The 14,693-nt window shown below is 38.7% G+C and overlaps 1 protein-coding gene and 1 non-coding gene across 2 annotated transcripts in view; one reads left to right on the top strand and one right to left on the bottom strand.

The window, feature by feature from the left end:
- The window catches only part of GPC6 (glypican 6), a 1,075,997-nt gene that overhangs the window by 385,711 nt on the left and 675,593 nt on the right, over positions 1–14,693 (bottom strand). The window lies entirely within an intron of this gene.
- Positions 5,515–5,656, top strand: LOC137211520 (small nucleolar RNA SNORA71). Its single transcript, XR_010937122.1, has one exon. It is a non-coding gene; the product is annotated as a small nucleolar RNA SNORA71 (small nucleolar RNA).

Consider the following 14,693-nt stretch of genomic DNA (forward strand, 5'->3'; position numbering starts at 1 on the left):
AAATGGGAGCTGCTCAATAAAGGTTGTCTGAATGAGGGAGTGAATGTATGTATGTATGTTTGATTAAAATGGTAATTTATGCCTCATCCAACAGTGTGCTGGGTCAACAGTTATTTATGATAACATAAAATTAGAAATATTCTAATGTCCAATAAAAACTTGTTCACAGGGATAAGTCCTTACTATGCACTGCTTTTGATCCTTAGCATACACTCATGAGGTAGGTCCCAGTATTAGTCCCACTTCACAAGTGAGGAAACTGAAGGTCAAATTTGATCTAAAGTTTTTTTAAAGTAAAGATGTCATCAGGATTGGAACATAGGCTGGTCTGCTACCGTGTATGCACACTAAACTCCATGACCAACAGCTCTTTCAATATGGAACTAGTTAAATTTTGCAACAGACACATGATAAAAATACTATGCAACCATTTAAGTCATGCTTTACAAGACAGCTTAGTACTATGTTTCAAGCATTTTCTCATGTTGATTGAAAAAAAGATGATTTGCAGAAGAGTAGGTGATTTGCAGCACAGTGTGTAAAAAAATTAACCCAGTTTCAAAATATACACAATTATAAATATATGTAAAATACTAACATAACACACAACAAAATATTAAGAGTAGTTAGCATTTTTTCCCTGGGAGACAGAACAGTGAATAATAAGTTTTTTATTCTTTACACTCTTCTATATATGTCTCTACAAGTAACAGGTTCTAACAGTATAATAAAAAGAAAAATATTTAAAGTATAACTGTTGTTTAAAGAAGGAGAGAGTAGTTTATAACATACAGTCATCACTTTCCTGCTGTCTGCCATATTCTGAAATATATTTGAATTCCTGTTATTCCAAAGTTACCCAAGTTTTATTTTTCTCCATTTTTTTCATTTCTTATCTTCTACTTACTTTACCCTAAGAGTTATAGAGACCCTACTTCTTTCATCTTTGTTCCAAATAAATTTTCCAACAAAATTATAACACAAGACAACTTTTGTTACATCCTTCATTGGCCTTGAAAATATATTTGGTGATGAACTATCTGTAAGATCACAGAATTTAATGTTTATGAGCGTGTTTCAAATTTAGATGCCACTAAGGGATAAATAAAATGATGAATACATTAACGGATAAGTAACTTCACTGGTCAAGGAGGTATTTATATGCAAGTAGCCCTGATGAAACTGAACCTCTCAAGAAAACAAAGCAAAGTTTTGTTTTGGAAACTCTAGGTGTAACTATATAAAAGACAAAAAAAAAAAAAATTGAGGTTAAAATGATGCCACTCAACATTAATTTTTTTTTTTTCTTTAAAGTGAAACTGGGTTGGGCAACAGATCAATTCACACCTTTAGCCTACAAGGAGCTGCTGTCTATTTGGTAACATTAATAATAAAAAGATGACTAATAAGACTAAAAAACTCCACTGACTTGCATAAAAAAAAGAGAAAAAAGTGACATTCTTTGAGCTTTTTTTCTTCTAGATGGAAAGGAGATGTGATGGTTGAGCTTAACCAGTCTCTTGGGCCCTTAAGTAGCCACGTGTGGAGATGGCAGAGCAACGAGATAGACCTTGGGCTGTTCTTATTGATTACAGAGCTACCTTGTCAGCTCTGTACTGTTAACAGCTGGGCTTTATTTACATAAGAGAAAAACATTTTATTTGGATTCAGCAGTTACTTTGATTTTCCTGTTATTTGAAGACAGGAAACGTTATTCAATTGAAGAAGCCATTTTGGGGCTTATATTTAATTATTCAAATAAAGTTAGAGATAATTATCAAGATATTGCCCCTTGCCTCATTTAAAAAAAATACTTATACATGCAGATAATGATTTAAAGAAAGAATATTTTTAGTTTTTATTTTAATTTGTAGGGCTAATTCTTAGGTATGCCTTTTAGTTTGCCCATGTAGATGTAATTTAGCAAGAGCTTTTCCCCTCTTTGTTACCACATTTACCTAGTTTCAGTGAAATTATATTTGAGGGTTCTTTAATAAAAATTAATTCTACATGTTTTATTTCTCTGCTCAGAATCTTCATTTCTCTACACAAGTATCTCATTTTTGATACAAATATCTTTATGTGTCATCTAAGGAAAGTGCTATAATAAATTTGACTCTCTTTATTGCAAAAGGAAATTTTCACGAAATTTATTTAATGATCACATTATGCAAAATGAATAAATTTTTGGCTTTTTGAGATCCTATTTACTCTGCTATCTTTGTTTCAGTTTGGGAGCATTCATTCTGTGGTATTGTTTTATTACAGGGATAAAAACTGAGCGACAATAAAAGAAAAACAGCTTTTTTATTACTTATGTAAAGCCTACTTCATGCATCAAATAATGCCCCGGATAATGTCAAAACATGTACAGAAAGAAAAATGGCTCCCACCTCCTCAATAATTATGTAGCTTCATAGCCCTGTGATGATGTACTTTTGGGATTATTCTGGGAGCTACTGAATCAAAACAAGACAGCTGAGATCAATCACAATCCTGGGAACCAGAGGAGGCCAGCACAATTCTGAGCTGCAGGAGGCCCCAGTGTTTGAAACAACAGACAATGTCTTGCGATAATTCTTTAGTACAAAAAAAGAAGAGCAATTGTCCCTCAAATTCCAGCTAAATGATTTTGCTCCTTTCAACTTTTTTTCTGTTATGGAAAAACAGGTGTGTGATTTCAGGAAAAATTTCATTTGCTCTTCATTCCCCAAACTAGTGTTCTAGTTCACATGAGGCAAAGAACCAGCTACTGTCTGGATTTCTAATCAGTCCAGAACTCTTGAGAACAATTTTCCTTGTTTGTGATGTAAGTAAATCTTGTGAAAAATACACACACACACACACACACACACACACACACACACCCGAGGAACAGTATTCACAGACACTCAGAAATGTTCACTATTGGAGGTTTTTTTTGCGGTACGCGGGCCTCTCACTGTTGTGGCCTCTCCCGTTGCGGAGCACAGGCTCCGGACGCGCAGGCTCAGTGGCCATGGCTCACGGGCCCAGCCGCTCCGCGGCATGTGGGATCTTCCCGGACCAGGGCACGAACCCGTGTCCCCTGCATCGGCAGGCGGACTCTCAACCACTGCGCCACCAGGGAAGCCCACTATTGGAGGTTTGAATAATTCTCTCTGTCTCCTGTCTCTCTCTGTCTCTGTCTCTTTTAGGACTCATCTTAACAGTTGTACATGCTTTTATAACGTTAAAGGGCTGTAAATGCCTTTGCTACTAACTAAAGGAGGAATTTAATAAGACAGTATTTTGTTCTAGGTGTGTGATTTGCCCACATATCTGAAAGCTGGTATTATTCAGTTGCTAATTCATTCAACACTTAGCCTCAATTATACATTCAATACAATGTGGCCATCAGGAGATAAACATCTACATTTGCTGCACCCAGTATTGCCCAAAGTAGAGTTCTGGTTTTTGCACTGGCAAATTGGCATTTACTATGAACATGTATGTTCCCAGTGTTCAGGTTTTGCACACATTTTTCTTTTGTGTGAAAGATCTTCCTAGTATTCTCTTAATTTCCTGACCATCAACTAATACAGAAATATTGCCTATTAAATATAAATTTATTTTCTCATGAATTCAGTCAAAGGTAGTCAGACAAAGGCACATCTTCTTCAATGACACGAATAGCTGGAATATCAACCCAAATTAGGATGTACACCTCGCAGATCCATACCATAGAAGGGGAGCCCCTAGAACTGACACAGCTCTCTTTATTCTCAGAAGGAACTGGATTTCCCAAATGTAAGAATAAAAAATTCTAAATAGCCCATCCAAAAATCTTTTGAGTAGATCTATGAGAACGAGAGCTGCAGGCAGGCCATAGGAACAGCAGGGCTGTCTTTGTATAAACTCATGTCAACACCATATGGCAGAGGAGGTGTTGCTGAAGCAAAAACCAGTTTTACAGAGTTTGATCAACAGTATATTTTACAATCCAACAGCTGGGAAAATCTGCTCCATCTTATAGAAGCCATTTTTATTTTGGATTTCCTGTCACTAGACGACACACCTAATCCTTACTAAGTTGGTGACTGCGGAAGGAAAGTAGTTATGAGAGAAATGAAAGCTTTTAGCACAAAAGGGACAGTTTGATGTTTGACCTAGAGGAAAAAGAACTACCTAAGTAACGATCTATAAGTGAATTAAATAATTTAGTGTTAATACCTTTACAACTAACCTTTTCAGTTAAAATTTTCAAGCTATAGCAACTAAAACTCTTCCCTGACCTCTCCCTAAGTCTCTCCCAAACAGCAGATGGGCAAGTTTTCCCCCACCTCTCTCTGCTTCCAGACTCTTGTCCAAACATCTGGTACTAAATCACTTTGTATTAGGGATGCTTGTTTCTGTGTTTGTCTTCTCCTTTAGAATTTGATCGCTTTGAACACAGGGATTGCATTTTTGAATCCCATTGGCTGACAATAAATATTTATTTAATTGTGCACAAAAATGTATATTTCATTGTTTTATGGGAAAGTCTTGCTCTGGTTAAACTGTAGTAGATCATGGGCCCCTATTCGCAATGGATGAAAGTTAGAAATGATTAGCAATGATTTGCTTCCATTCACGATCATAGAAAATTTCTAGTTTAGTTGTATTCACCCAAAGTATGTCATTCCACAGAACTCTTTGGGGGCGGGGGAGTTCTGCAAATTTGAAAGGGATTCTGCGGTACTATTATGATTGCAGGAGGAAACAGAAGAAAAGGAAGACGTCATTTATCAGATGTTTCTTGAATGATCAGTAAGAAACTGGGCCACATGAATGGATAAAATAAAGAGAAATAAAGTATTGTTGAAGACAGCAATTGGAATTTCAGTGGCTTCCACACCGTTACAATATCTCTAATGGAAACAGCTACCAAAAGAGATGACTGACAACTAATTTATTAACAAACACAGGAGGCTGTGAAATAATTTGGAGGAAAATGGAAGAATGCATTATTTTTACATGAGCTTAAGTACATATTTTATGTGAGTGCCACAGAGATTGAGGAAAGAGAAAGGCTTAGGTTGGTGAATGAGCATCTGAAAGCAAAGTTAAACTGGGCTAGAGTAATAAGCAACCAGATCTTTCTCACGTTTCAGCACCAGAAAATTATGCAAATAGTCACAGCATTTTCCCTAATAAATTCCATTTCCTCTGCCACTGACATGATTTGAATACAAAATGGAAAATTTAAATTTCCCAAGTTTTTTATTTTAAACAAATTTTTATCACAAATTAATAAAGCCCGCTTCTCCTACTCCCCCTACAAGGACAAATTTTGGATGATTAATTCTCCCACTAAATAACAGAGTAAAAATATTCATTGATTCTAAAAGATGGGGTATTTTTTATTTGCATAAGAAAACAGTCATGTACTTGGGCTATGTTGTTATATTCTTTCTGAGAAACTTTTCCAGGGGTCTCATCAGATAAGAGAGAGCAATTAACACATGCTCAGGAATAGCTACCTGCCCTGTGATAGAGCAGACATTTTGCTCTGAAATCAGGAATCAAAGATAATGAGTCCATCGTGGGCTGCCCGTGCCCTGGTCATTGATAGTGCAGGGAGAGGAGTTGCTGAAAGCCTTTCCCCGTGTTTGGAGGGTTCACTCCTGTCCCTTGCAAACTCTGGAGCTTTCGGACATGTCTTTCTTCCCACTGATTTGTGTTGCTTCCTGGTCCCTGGCACTGTGTGCTCACTGAGTGCCCCTTTTCCCGAATAGGACCCTGCCTTAGCAGTTCACGGGCTGGCAGTGGAGGGCTCCCCTCCGGAAGTTTTCTCTGATTCCCCATCACACCCCTTCCTCATCCCACATCCTCAGCCCCGCCCCTCAGCACTGAAAAAAAAAAAAAAAAAAGATAATGAGTCCAAAATCAGGCAGGAGATGAAGACTTTTCCAGATATTTCCAAAGGATCTGAAAGTTCATATATCTCCTTTTTTTAACATGACAATTAAACATTATTCTGAATTCAAGCCAAAGCACAAAATATTTGAGGTAATAAATTAATAGCTATTTAAAAGGTTTTAGTTAGTTTACACTCTGTTGTTGGTCAAATTCCCTAGAAGCACAGCCTGAGACGGGGATGCTTGTAGGAGTGGTATATTGGGGGTACACGCTCAAGAGGAATCTGTAAGGAAGTGAGAGGCAGGATAAGGAAAGGGATGGAGCTCCCACAGGTATGCTTCCAGCTGGAGGCTGCTTTCAGCCTGATCCTACAAAGAGCTCTGGAGAGTGAGCTGCCCCACAGGGTAAATCCTGCCTTGAGGCAAAGGGACAGCCTTTTTGTCTATTTCCCTATCCAAACACACAGAGACTTCTGTGAGACAGGAAACTCCCTATCAGTCAGTCCATCGTGGTGGCAGATTGCCCCCATCTCCTGGAGAGAGAGGAAGGGAAACAAGTGCAACTTCTCAAGCCAGACGGCTCCTGTGAGGGGCGCAGTTTTGGGAGAAAGGTGTGGCTGTGGGTCTTGGAAGCCTCTACAGGGGATCCGAGTGTGGCACCAACACTATCCATTACACACTCGCTCAAACAGCTGCGCTATTTCCAATATAAAGAATACCGCTTAGCTGGATTCTTCCTGGGCTTCTTATACGAGGTCATAAACCACTGCATCCCATTACCATCTTTCCACTGACTAAGAACAAATCAAGGGTGGGGGGGAATCAAAAGTCAAACCATCCTTTTATGGGTCAGGAAAACATAGAAATTATTCAATAGTTTATTCAAAATCTAAATCTTTAATAGAAGGGCTGGTTCCACTGATTTGGTTTTTCATATGCACCAATCCCTGTGGATACCTCATTAGCTTTGGTTTTTAAAATTCCCTTTGGTGACAACCCATTAAAGAGGGGAGGAGAACCTCAGCTGGTACAGGCACACACTGTCTGCAAGGTGGGTTTTATGGATGTGTTGTAGTCATGTTCTTAGGCTTCCATTTGCTGTGCTAGGGAATCAGATGTCTCTTGGCCCCAGTCCATTTGGCATAGTGGAGAAACAGTCTGCCTGAGAGGCACAGGAAGGGAGTTCTTCAAGCTCTGATAAAAGTGTTGAGGTATGTCACATCCTTCCTAGAACTTGGTTTTTCCTTTTGTTAGTTGTCCAGGGTTGGAGTCTATAATTTCGAAGGGTGCTTCTGTTTTTAAGACCTATTTTTCTGAGAGTCAGTATAATTTAGCCAGCTTATGGTGAACAGACTAGACTGCTGGCCTCTGATTCCTGGGCTTCTACACCTGGGCTTCTCAAACTATTTGTAGCTGTTCTGTGAGAGGATAGCTTTTTAGAAATTCCTAATCTTTCACGGGCCAGTATAATATATGGTCCTACTGCACCTGCCTGTGCTCACACCAGATGGCACTCACTGTGCAGGCTTGAAAAAACCTGGAGAGGTCTATGCCCTATTCAGTGAGATGAGTCCCCTGACTCCACATTTGTATGTTACATCAATGTCAAGCGGTTATAGAAGTTTCTAAATGCTTACTCTCAATTTCTGTAATTAATCTGTCATGGACTAGTTAACAGCAGTTCACTGACTGGTCTAAGTTGCAGAACACTCTTTGGGTACCACTGCTCTACCGTTATTAATTCACTGCTTCAGGAACAAGACCGTTAGGTAAGATGAAAATGACCCTATTCCTTCACTCCCCTACCCTCAGAACTTGGAGAGTGCTCTATCAAACTAGAAGTGTAGGCATGCTGTCCAATATGGTAGCCACTAGCCACATGTGGCCATTTAATTTAAATTTATGTCAATTAAAATAGAAAGTCAGTTCTTCAGTGACTAGCCACACTGCAAGGGATTAATAGCCACACGGCTAGTAGCTACTATACTGGAGAGTACAGATACAGAGTATTTCCATAACTCTAGAAAGGTCTCTCAGCTAACGCTGCCCTAGGACCACCATACATTTTTCTGTCGTTTCAATCCAAGTACGTTTTGGGCACTTCCTACTAACATCATTGTGTCTTTATCAACATATCAGAGCTATCTTAAGGCTCACAAAAAAGATCTGTCCCAGTTCTCAGTATCATCATGTCATTATCAACTATAAGTGTTTTTAGGGCACTATACTGACCATTAGCATTCAAAATAAAGAAAAGAATTATCAGTGCATGTACTCAAAGTACTTATAGAATGGTTAGGGAGTCAGCAGTATTTAGAAAATAAAAATACAAAGTGATTTTAGCTATGCTTTCAATAAATGATGTAGATAAGAAGTTTCTCCTTCTTTGGCTAGATTATGAGCTATTTGAGGTTATAAGAAAAAGACCAGTTGAGCATAGGGAGTTTACCTTGTAGACTAGAATAACCAAAAAAGCCCACGCTAAAGGGTGAGACCTAAGCTGACCTTGAAGAAAGAGCAGAGATTGACTAAGTATTAAAGAAGTGGAATATATATGTGAGTATATAAATATATATATCCACACACAAATATGTATATATGTTCATATATATTCCTATTTCAGTTATACTTGTAGACCATGTTTCCAAATTCTGCCTTAAGAACTGCTAAAAATGAAAAATAAATTCATTTAATATGTCCTCTTCTTATTCAAAGTGGGTACGTTCTGACGTTCTTTGCGATATACAAAACTTTGGCTATTTATTTTTTTAGTGGCGTTAAACAACACAAATTTATTATCTAACAATTTTGGAGATCAGAAGTCCAACATGAGTCTTACGGGGTTAAGATCAAGGTGTCAGTCAGCAGGGTTGCACTCCCTTCTGAAGGGTTTAGTGAGGAATCTGTTTCACTACCTTTTCCAGCTTTTAGAGGCAGCCTGCAGTCCTTGGTTCTTGGCCTCTTCCTGCATCTCCAATGAAATCTTTCTCACATAGCATCTTCTAACCTCCTCTTCAGCTTCCCTCTTCCACTTTCAAGGACCCTTGTGATTACATTGGGTCCACCAGGATAACCCAGGACAATTTCCCAATGTTAAGGTCATCTGATTAGGAACTCTACTGTTATTTGTTTTTTTAACATAAAATACTTTGGGCAGTTGCCAAAGCTCTCCATTCTTTGCCTTTCTTCTATTTCACTAATTGCTCAGGGAGAAAACAAACAATTAAGGGTTCATATATTATAATGCTTCTTTTTAACAGCTCTGGACTTTTTCATCCGCTCCATTGCATTCCCAGGAGACTGAATGTCTGCAGGTCACAGACACCGCTGTAGGCAGTACTTACGAGGGAGCAATACTTACGAGGGATGCTGAGAGAGGCGGGCTGAGGCAGAAGGTGGGATGAATGTTGCCATTTCCAGCCATGAATTCCGCGCATCCCTTCTGTGCCACAAATTATTAACATCAAGATACTGTGTTTTATATCCTTAAAGTAACATCCAGTGTGCTAACATCAGGTTTAGGTTCTCTCCAACCAGTTTTGTTGCAAATCAAAAGGAACATCATGCATATAAATGAAATAAGCACACATGAAGATATATAGGTAGAAAGATAGGTAGATAGGTATATAGATAGATGATTGATAGAGTCAGAGATGGGTATTTCTCATCTTGGCAAATTGCAAAAAACCACATCACTTGGGATGACAGCCCAAACGTCTATAAATTTAAATAATAAAGCATAAATGCAATGGGAATTGAAAATTCATTAACTGACCCTACAATGAAGCCCATATAGCTGTCTCTCTGTCTTTTTCTCTGACAGAAAGCAAAATACGGCAATGAACTTGGGCTCTTTTGAGTTATTTACTATCCCGTATTAAAAATAATGGAAGGAAAATGTGGTCTAGTTCTGAAAAGCAGACATCAAGTTTTCTCCGACTCACTTTTAAGAGGCAGCTGAAAGCTAAATAACCCAAACTATTGGAACCCTGTGCACAACCGCCATATACCGAGCTCTGCTAAAATCCACTCTCGGTGTCACTTTTTAAAAGTAGAATTAATATGTCACCAATTGGATGCTAGGAGCCCTAATTTATTATAATTCAACAGAACACTCTGTATTGGTTACAAGAAAAAAGAAGATATACTATTACAAACAATCAAAATGCGAGAGACATCTTGTTTAGATTCTTACGCTATTTCTGATTTAGGGAAGAAACATCTCAATTAAAACCAAACACAGGGGCTTCCCTGGTGGCGCAGTGGTTGAGAGTCTGCCTGCCAATGCAGGGGACACGGGTTCGAGCCCTGGTCTGGGATGATCCCACATGCCGCGGAGCAACTAGGCCCGTGAGCCACAACTACTGAGCCTGCGCATCTGGAGCCTGTGCTCCGCAACAAGAGAGCCTGCGATAGTGAGAGGCCCGCGCACCGCAACGAAGAGTGGCCCCTGCTCGCCGCAACTAGAGAAAGTCCTTGCACAGAAACGAAGACCCAACACCATCAAAAATAAAAAAATAAATAAATTAAAAAAAAAACCCAAACACAGAAATAGGGATATGTTAATTCCAAGTAACTAGGAGCCTACAGGCTGACAAATCAGCTCTTGGGGGTGAGTAAAAGGCTGCAGGTGTCCGTCCTTGTCCTGTCAGAAGTGCCAGGAGTTGCCTGAGAGTACTAGAGCCCAATGACACTCAGCTGCTCTCATCGGAAGTGAGATGGTACCCAAGGGGCAGCAGGGGGGACTGCCCTGAGCCTTCACTGGTCCAGACAAGCTGTCCCTCACATTTCTTCAGACTTCCAGGTCTGACATCCCTTTACATATTTCTTTTAACACTTGGTCAGTTACAATTTTTAACCACTTGTTTTAATTCTTGAGTCACTATTTCCTTGGTTTTTCTGCAACCATGTCTGTTTTTTCTTTACGTTCTTATAGGGCAATCTTTGATTTTTCTTTTTCAAAACGCTCCTATTTTGAATTGTAAACAATTAACATGGTTAAAAAGAAACAGAACAACAAACCAACACAAGTCTGCATTAAGGCCTCGAAGGGCTATAATCAGCACATTTAATAGTATTCATACAAACAGCATTAAAATGCATATCAGATTTGACAATCTTATCACAAACGAATGAACACTCTACTACTAGGACAACAAAGTTCTAATAGCATCAGAGGAGTCAGGGAAAGGATACATCTGTGAGTGGAATGCATGTGGACTGTCAGGACAGAAAAAAGGTGGCTACATTGGCTCTACTGAAGAGTGCTGGCATCCTAGGAGGGCCACCTGCAAATTGCATTTAATATGCTAACACTATTACGAGAATATTTCTATTCTTTTCATAAAGGTCTTGCTAACAGTAATTAAATTTTAAGACAGTCAGATCTGGAAAGGAATAAAAATACAGTGAAAATGTGATTACGACGGCTAGAGGAGGTCTTCCCTTTCAAATACTAATTAAAAAAAATTGAATTTCAGTTACCCAGGGACACCAAGGCTGGCCATATCTATATTAAATTATACCCGATCACATCTAAGTTCTTAAAAATCTAATACATTTACCACCAAAAGGCCTTGGACTTCAGAAATATGTAAGTGAGATTCTAAATGTATGAGTTTTTCCTTCATCAGTAGCCACATCAGAGTAAAGAAAAAAAAAATAAAACCAAACCATAAAAACCGGGATCAAGATAGCAGACCCTGGGGTATGAAAACCGCATCGGGTCGACAGAACTAAGATTATGGGGTTGCTGTAGTTTCCAATAAAGAACCCACTTAATTTGAAAAATACGTCAGTTTTAAAACTCATTTTCATTTTTCTTATTCACAATCCGTAAGCCTGACTTGTATGACAGCATTTTATTTTTTTTAGTCATCTGTCCAGCTCATTTTTCTTATTCACAATCCGTAAGCCTGACTTGTATGACAGCATTTTATTTTTTTTAGTCATCTGTCCAGCTCATCATTCATGAACAACGTAAGGATGGTTTGGCAGTGCCAACTGTGTTCAGTCACCATGCCCCAGCCTTCATTTCCACCGAAAGCCCTGGTGCCTTGGTCTATAAGTTTCAATTATTATGAACTAATGCATAAAACACTCAAGGAATCCCCAAAGAAAAATTCTGAATGCTTAAGCAATAAAACACTAACTTAATACTTTGGCGAGTCTAACATGATTTTTTTAAAAAACATAGATTTTTAAAAAATGTATAGCATCAGTTACATTTGAAGATTTGGTTGCAGTCTATTGCAAAGCTCGGTCCTCAGAGGTTTGCATGCAGCTAACCACCTGGAAGGCTTGTGCGGATTGCTGGGTCCCACCCCACAGCATTTCTGATTCAATAGGTTCAGTATGGGGCTTGAGAATTTGCATTTCTAACCAAGTCCCAGTTGATGCTGATGCTGCTGGTCTGGGGACCATACTTTGAAAACCACTAGCAAAGCAGATTAGCATACAGGCTTCCAGCTTAGAGCGAGCTGGGCTTACCCGACTCGGCCACTTCCTGGCCTTAAGACCCTGGATAAGTTATTTAGCTTCTCTAAGCCTTAGTTTCTTTATCTAAAATGAGGATAAAAGCAGTGCCTACAACACAGGATCTTGGTAGATACTAAAGGAGAAAAATGCATGTGGGTTGCTTAGAATATAGCAAATGGCTAATAATAAATCAGTTCCTACTCGGAATAGGAATGGCAAAATTATAAGTAAATGGATTCAAGAAAAAACTCTGAATGCACCCTAGTCAGACAGAGATCTCCTTTGGAAAGAAAGGTGTATATCACCGAATCGAGATGCACCCACATTCAAGAATCAAACATCAAATATCTTGTTAACGGCAGGAGGGTGATTATCTTTTTAAATAAAAAACAGTCCAACTTCATACCAAGAATGACACCCCTTTACTGTGCCACCTAGCTATTTTATATTCTGTTTAAAACAGGTATTGCTTTGATACATAGAGTGTAATCTACATTTTTTGCTTAAATATGTGTAACCATATACAATAATGCATTATCAAAGTGTACATAATATTATAGCTATATGAAAGAAAATAGTTTTTAAAAAGCTTAAAAGTCATTGTTTCTGCTTAATGGGTAATGGTTACTATACTGTTATGACCTTTTCTCTCTATTCCGGGTTTTTTGGTAGCAGGTAATAAATGGGTATTACTTTTTAATCACAGAAAGACCTTAGCATAAATGTTAATGGAACAAACAATGGGGGAATCACAAATTCCCAAGGCATCAGGCTGCTGTGTAACTTTTGTCGATGAGGAAATCGGGAAATTGGCATAGGAGGGGCTGTCAAAACGAGACCCTTGGGAAAGTTAAACTTCTCTTGGGAAACGAGGAGCTGCTATGGAACCAAAGGAGAAGATCATGTTTAAGCAGTTAGAGGAGAAGCTACTCTGAAGCCACGATGCTCTGGAGCCAAGTGGTGTATCTGACCCAGACACATGAAAGGATTCCAAGCAAGTTGGAAGAACTACCCTACTCATGCCTGAGACTCCTTCTGTGAAGAAAGGCAGAGAGGACCGTAGGCTTCATTTAAAATCTGAGTTCTTTACCTTTTTTGGATCATGCATCCCTTTTAGAACCTGGTGAAAACCTCACAACCTCCTCCTCAGTAACACACACACACACACACACACACACACACACACTTTGGGTGGGAGAGTCAACGATCTCTCTGAAGTTGACCTTGTACATCTCCCATGAAGAAACTTTGACTTAAAATAACTGAAACAAGGTAAATATTAATGAGAAAAGCACTCAAATCTTTACAGATGTTACCATTTTCTTAAAACTTTAAGTATATGTTATTTTAAACATTTTATTCTGAAATGGCTATGCTTTGCCATTTCACTGCAGAACAAAACAGAATAAAAACACATTCTCGTTTTTATAGAAAATCATAAGTAAGTGGAAAATCATGCTATTCTCTTGGGCTCAGTTGACTACATCAAGAGGCACCTGATTATCCCAACTAAAGTTCTAATCCTGTTGTCCCTTGGAAAAGAGTTTATCCCAATTGCAGACCAAATATCTTAATTGAATTAGTTCAGCAGAATCTCGACAATTGCGGATTTAACACTAATGAGTTGTGACCATCAGAGAAAGAGAGACATCTTTTATGATCTACAGAAATCTTTCATTTTGCTGAGATAAAAATTTGCAAGGCTTCTATGAAAGAGTCATTTAGCTAGTGAACCAGCCCAGGTAAGCACCTGGAATTTGCATCTCACTGGGGCAAGGGGCCTATTATCTTTTTTTTTGGCTTTTCAGAAGTTTTCCAATAGCATTCTCTAATTTGGAAGGAAAAAATAGGCAGTCACATAATTGCGGGACACAACCTTTTAAAATTTATATTTATTTTTTAACAGGGGTCTTCAGTAGCTTCAAAAAGAAGGGGAGAGAACTAACAGGAAGTCTCTACTCTGGGATTTATGCTCTTAGGGACATGACCTCATGAAGGTTTACGCATCCCAAAGTAAAGTGATGGAAAATGCCATACAGGGAAAACTTGAAAGCACCACATAGGATGCAAAACATCTCCAGAAATGATTGATTTCCTCTCCCTGATTTCTGACCGAGTATCCTTTCTATTTATAAAGATCTCTAGGGACGTTCACAGGCTCCCTGAAGAAACTAAATAATCCCAAATTAAAAATCCATATACGCAGAGGCTATCAATCCCTATTCTTTTTTTTTTTTTTTTTTTAGGCTTGCTCAGTGGATGTCACTGAAGATCTTCGATCTGCCAGCTCTGCCCTAAGCCAATAAACCAGTCCTAGCAAGCACCTCAGTCATTAGACAGTGGGTGGCAATAAATCTT

Source organism: Pseudorca crassidens, chromosome 18 (genome assembly GCF_039906515.1).
Source record: "Pseudorca crassidens isolate mPseCra1 chromosome 18, mPseCra1.hap1, whole genome shotgun sequence".
NCBI lineage: Eukaryota > Metazoa > Chordata > Mammalia > Artiodactyla > Delphinidae > Pseudorca > Pseudorca crassidens.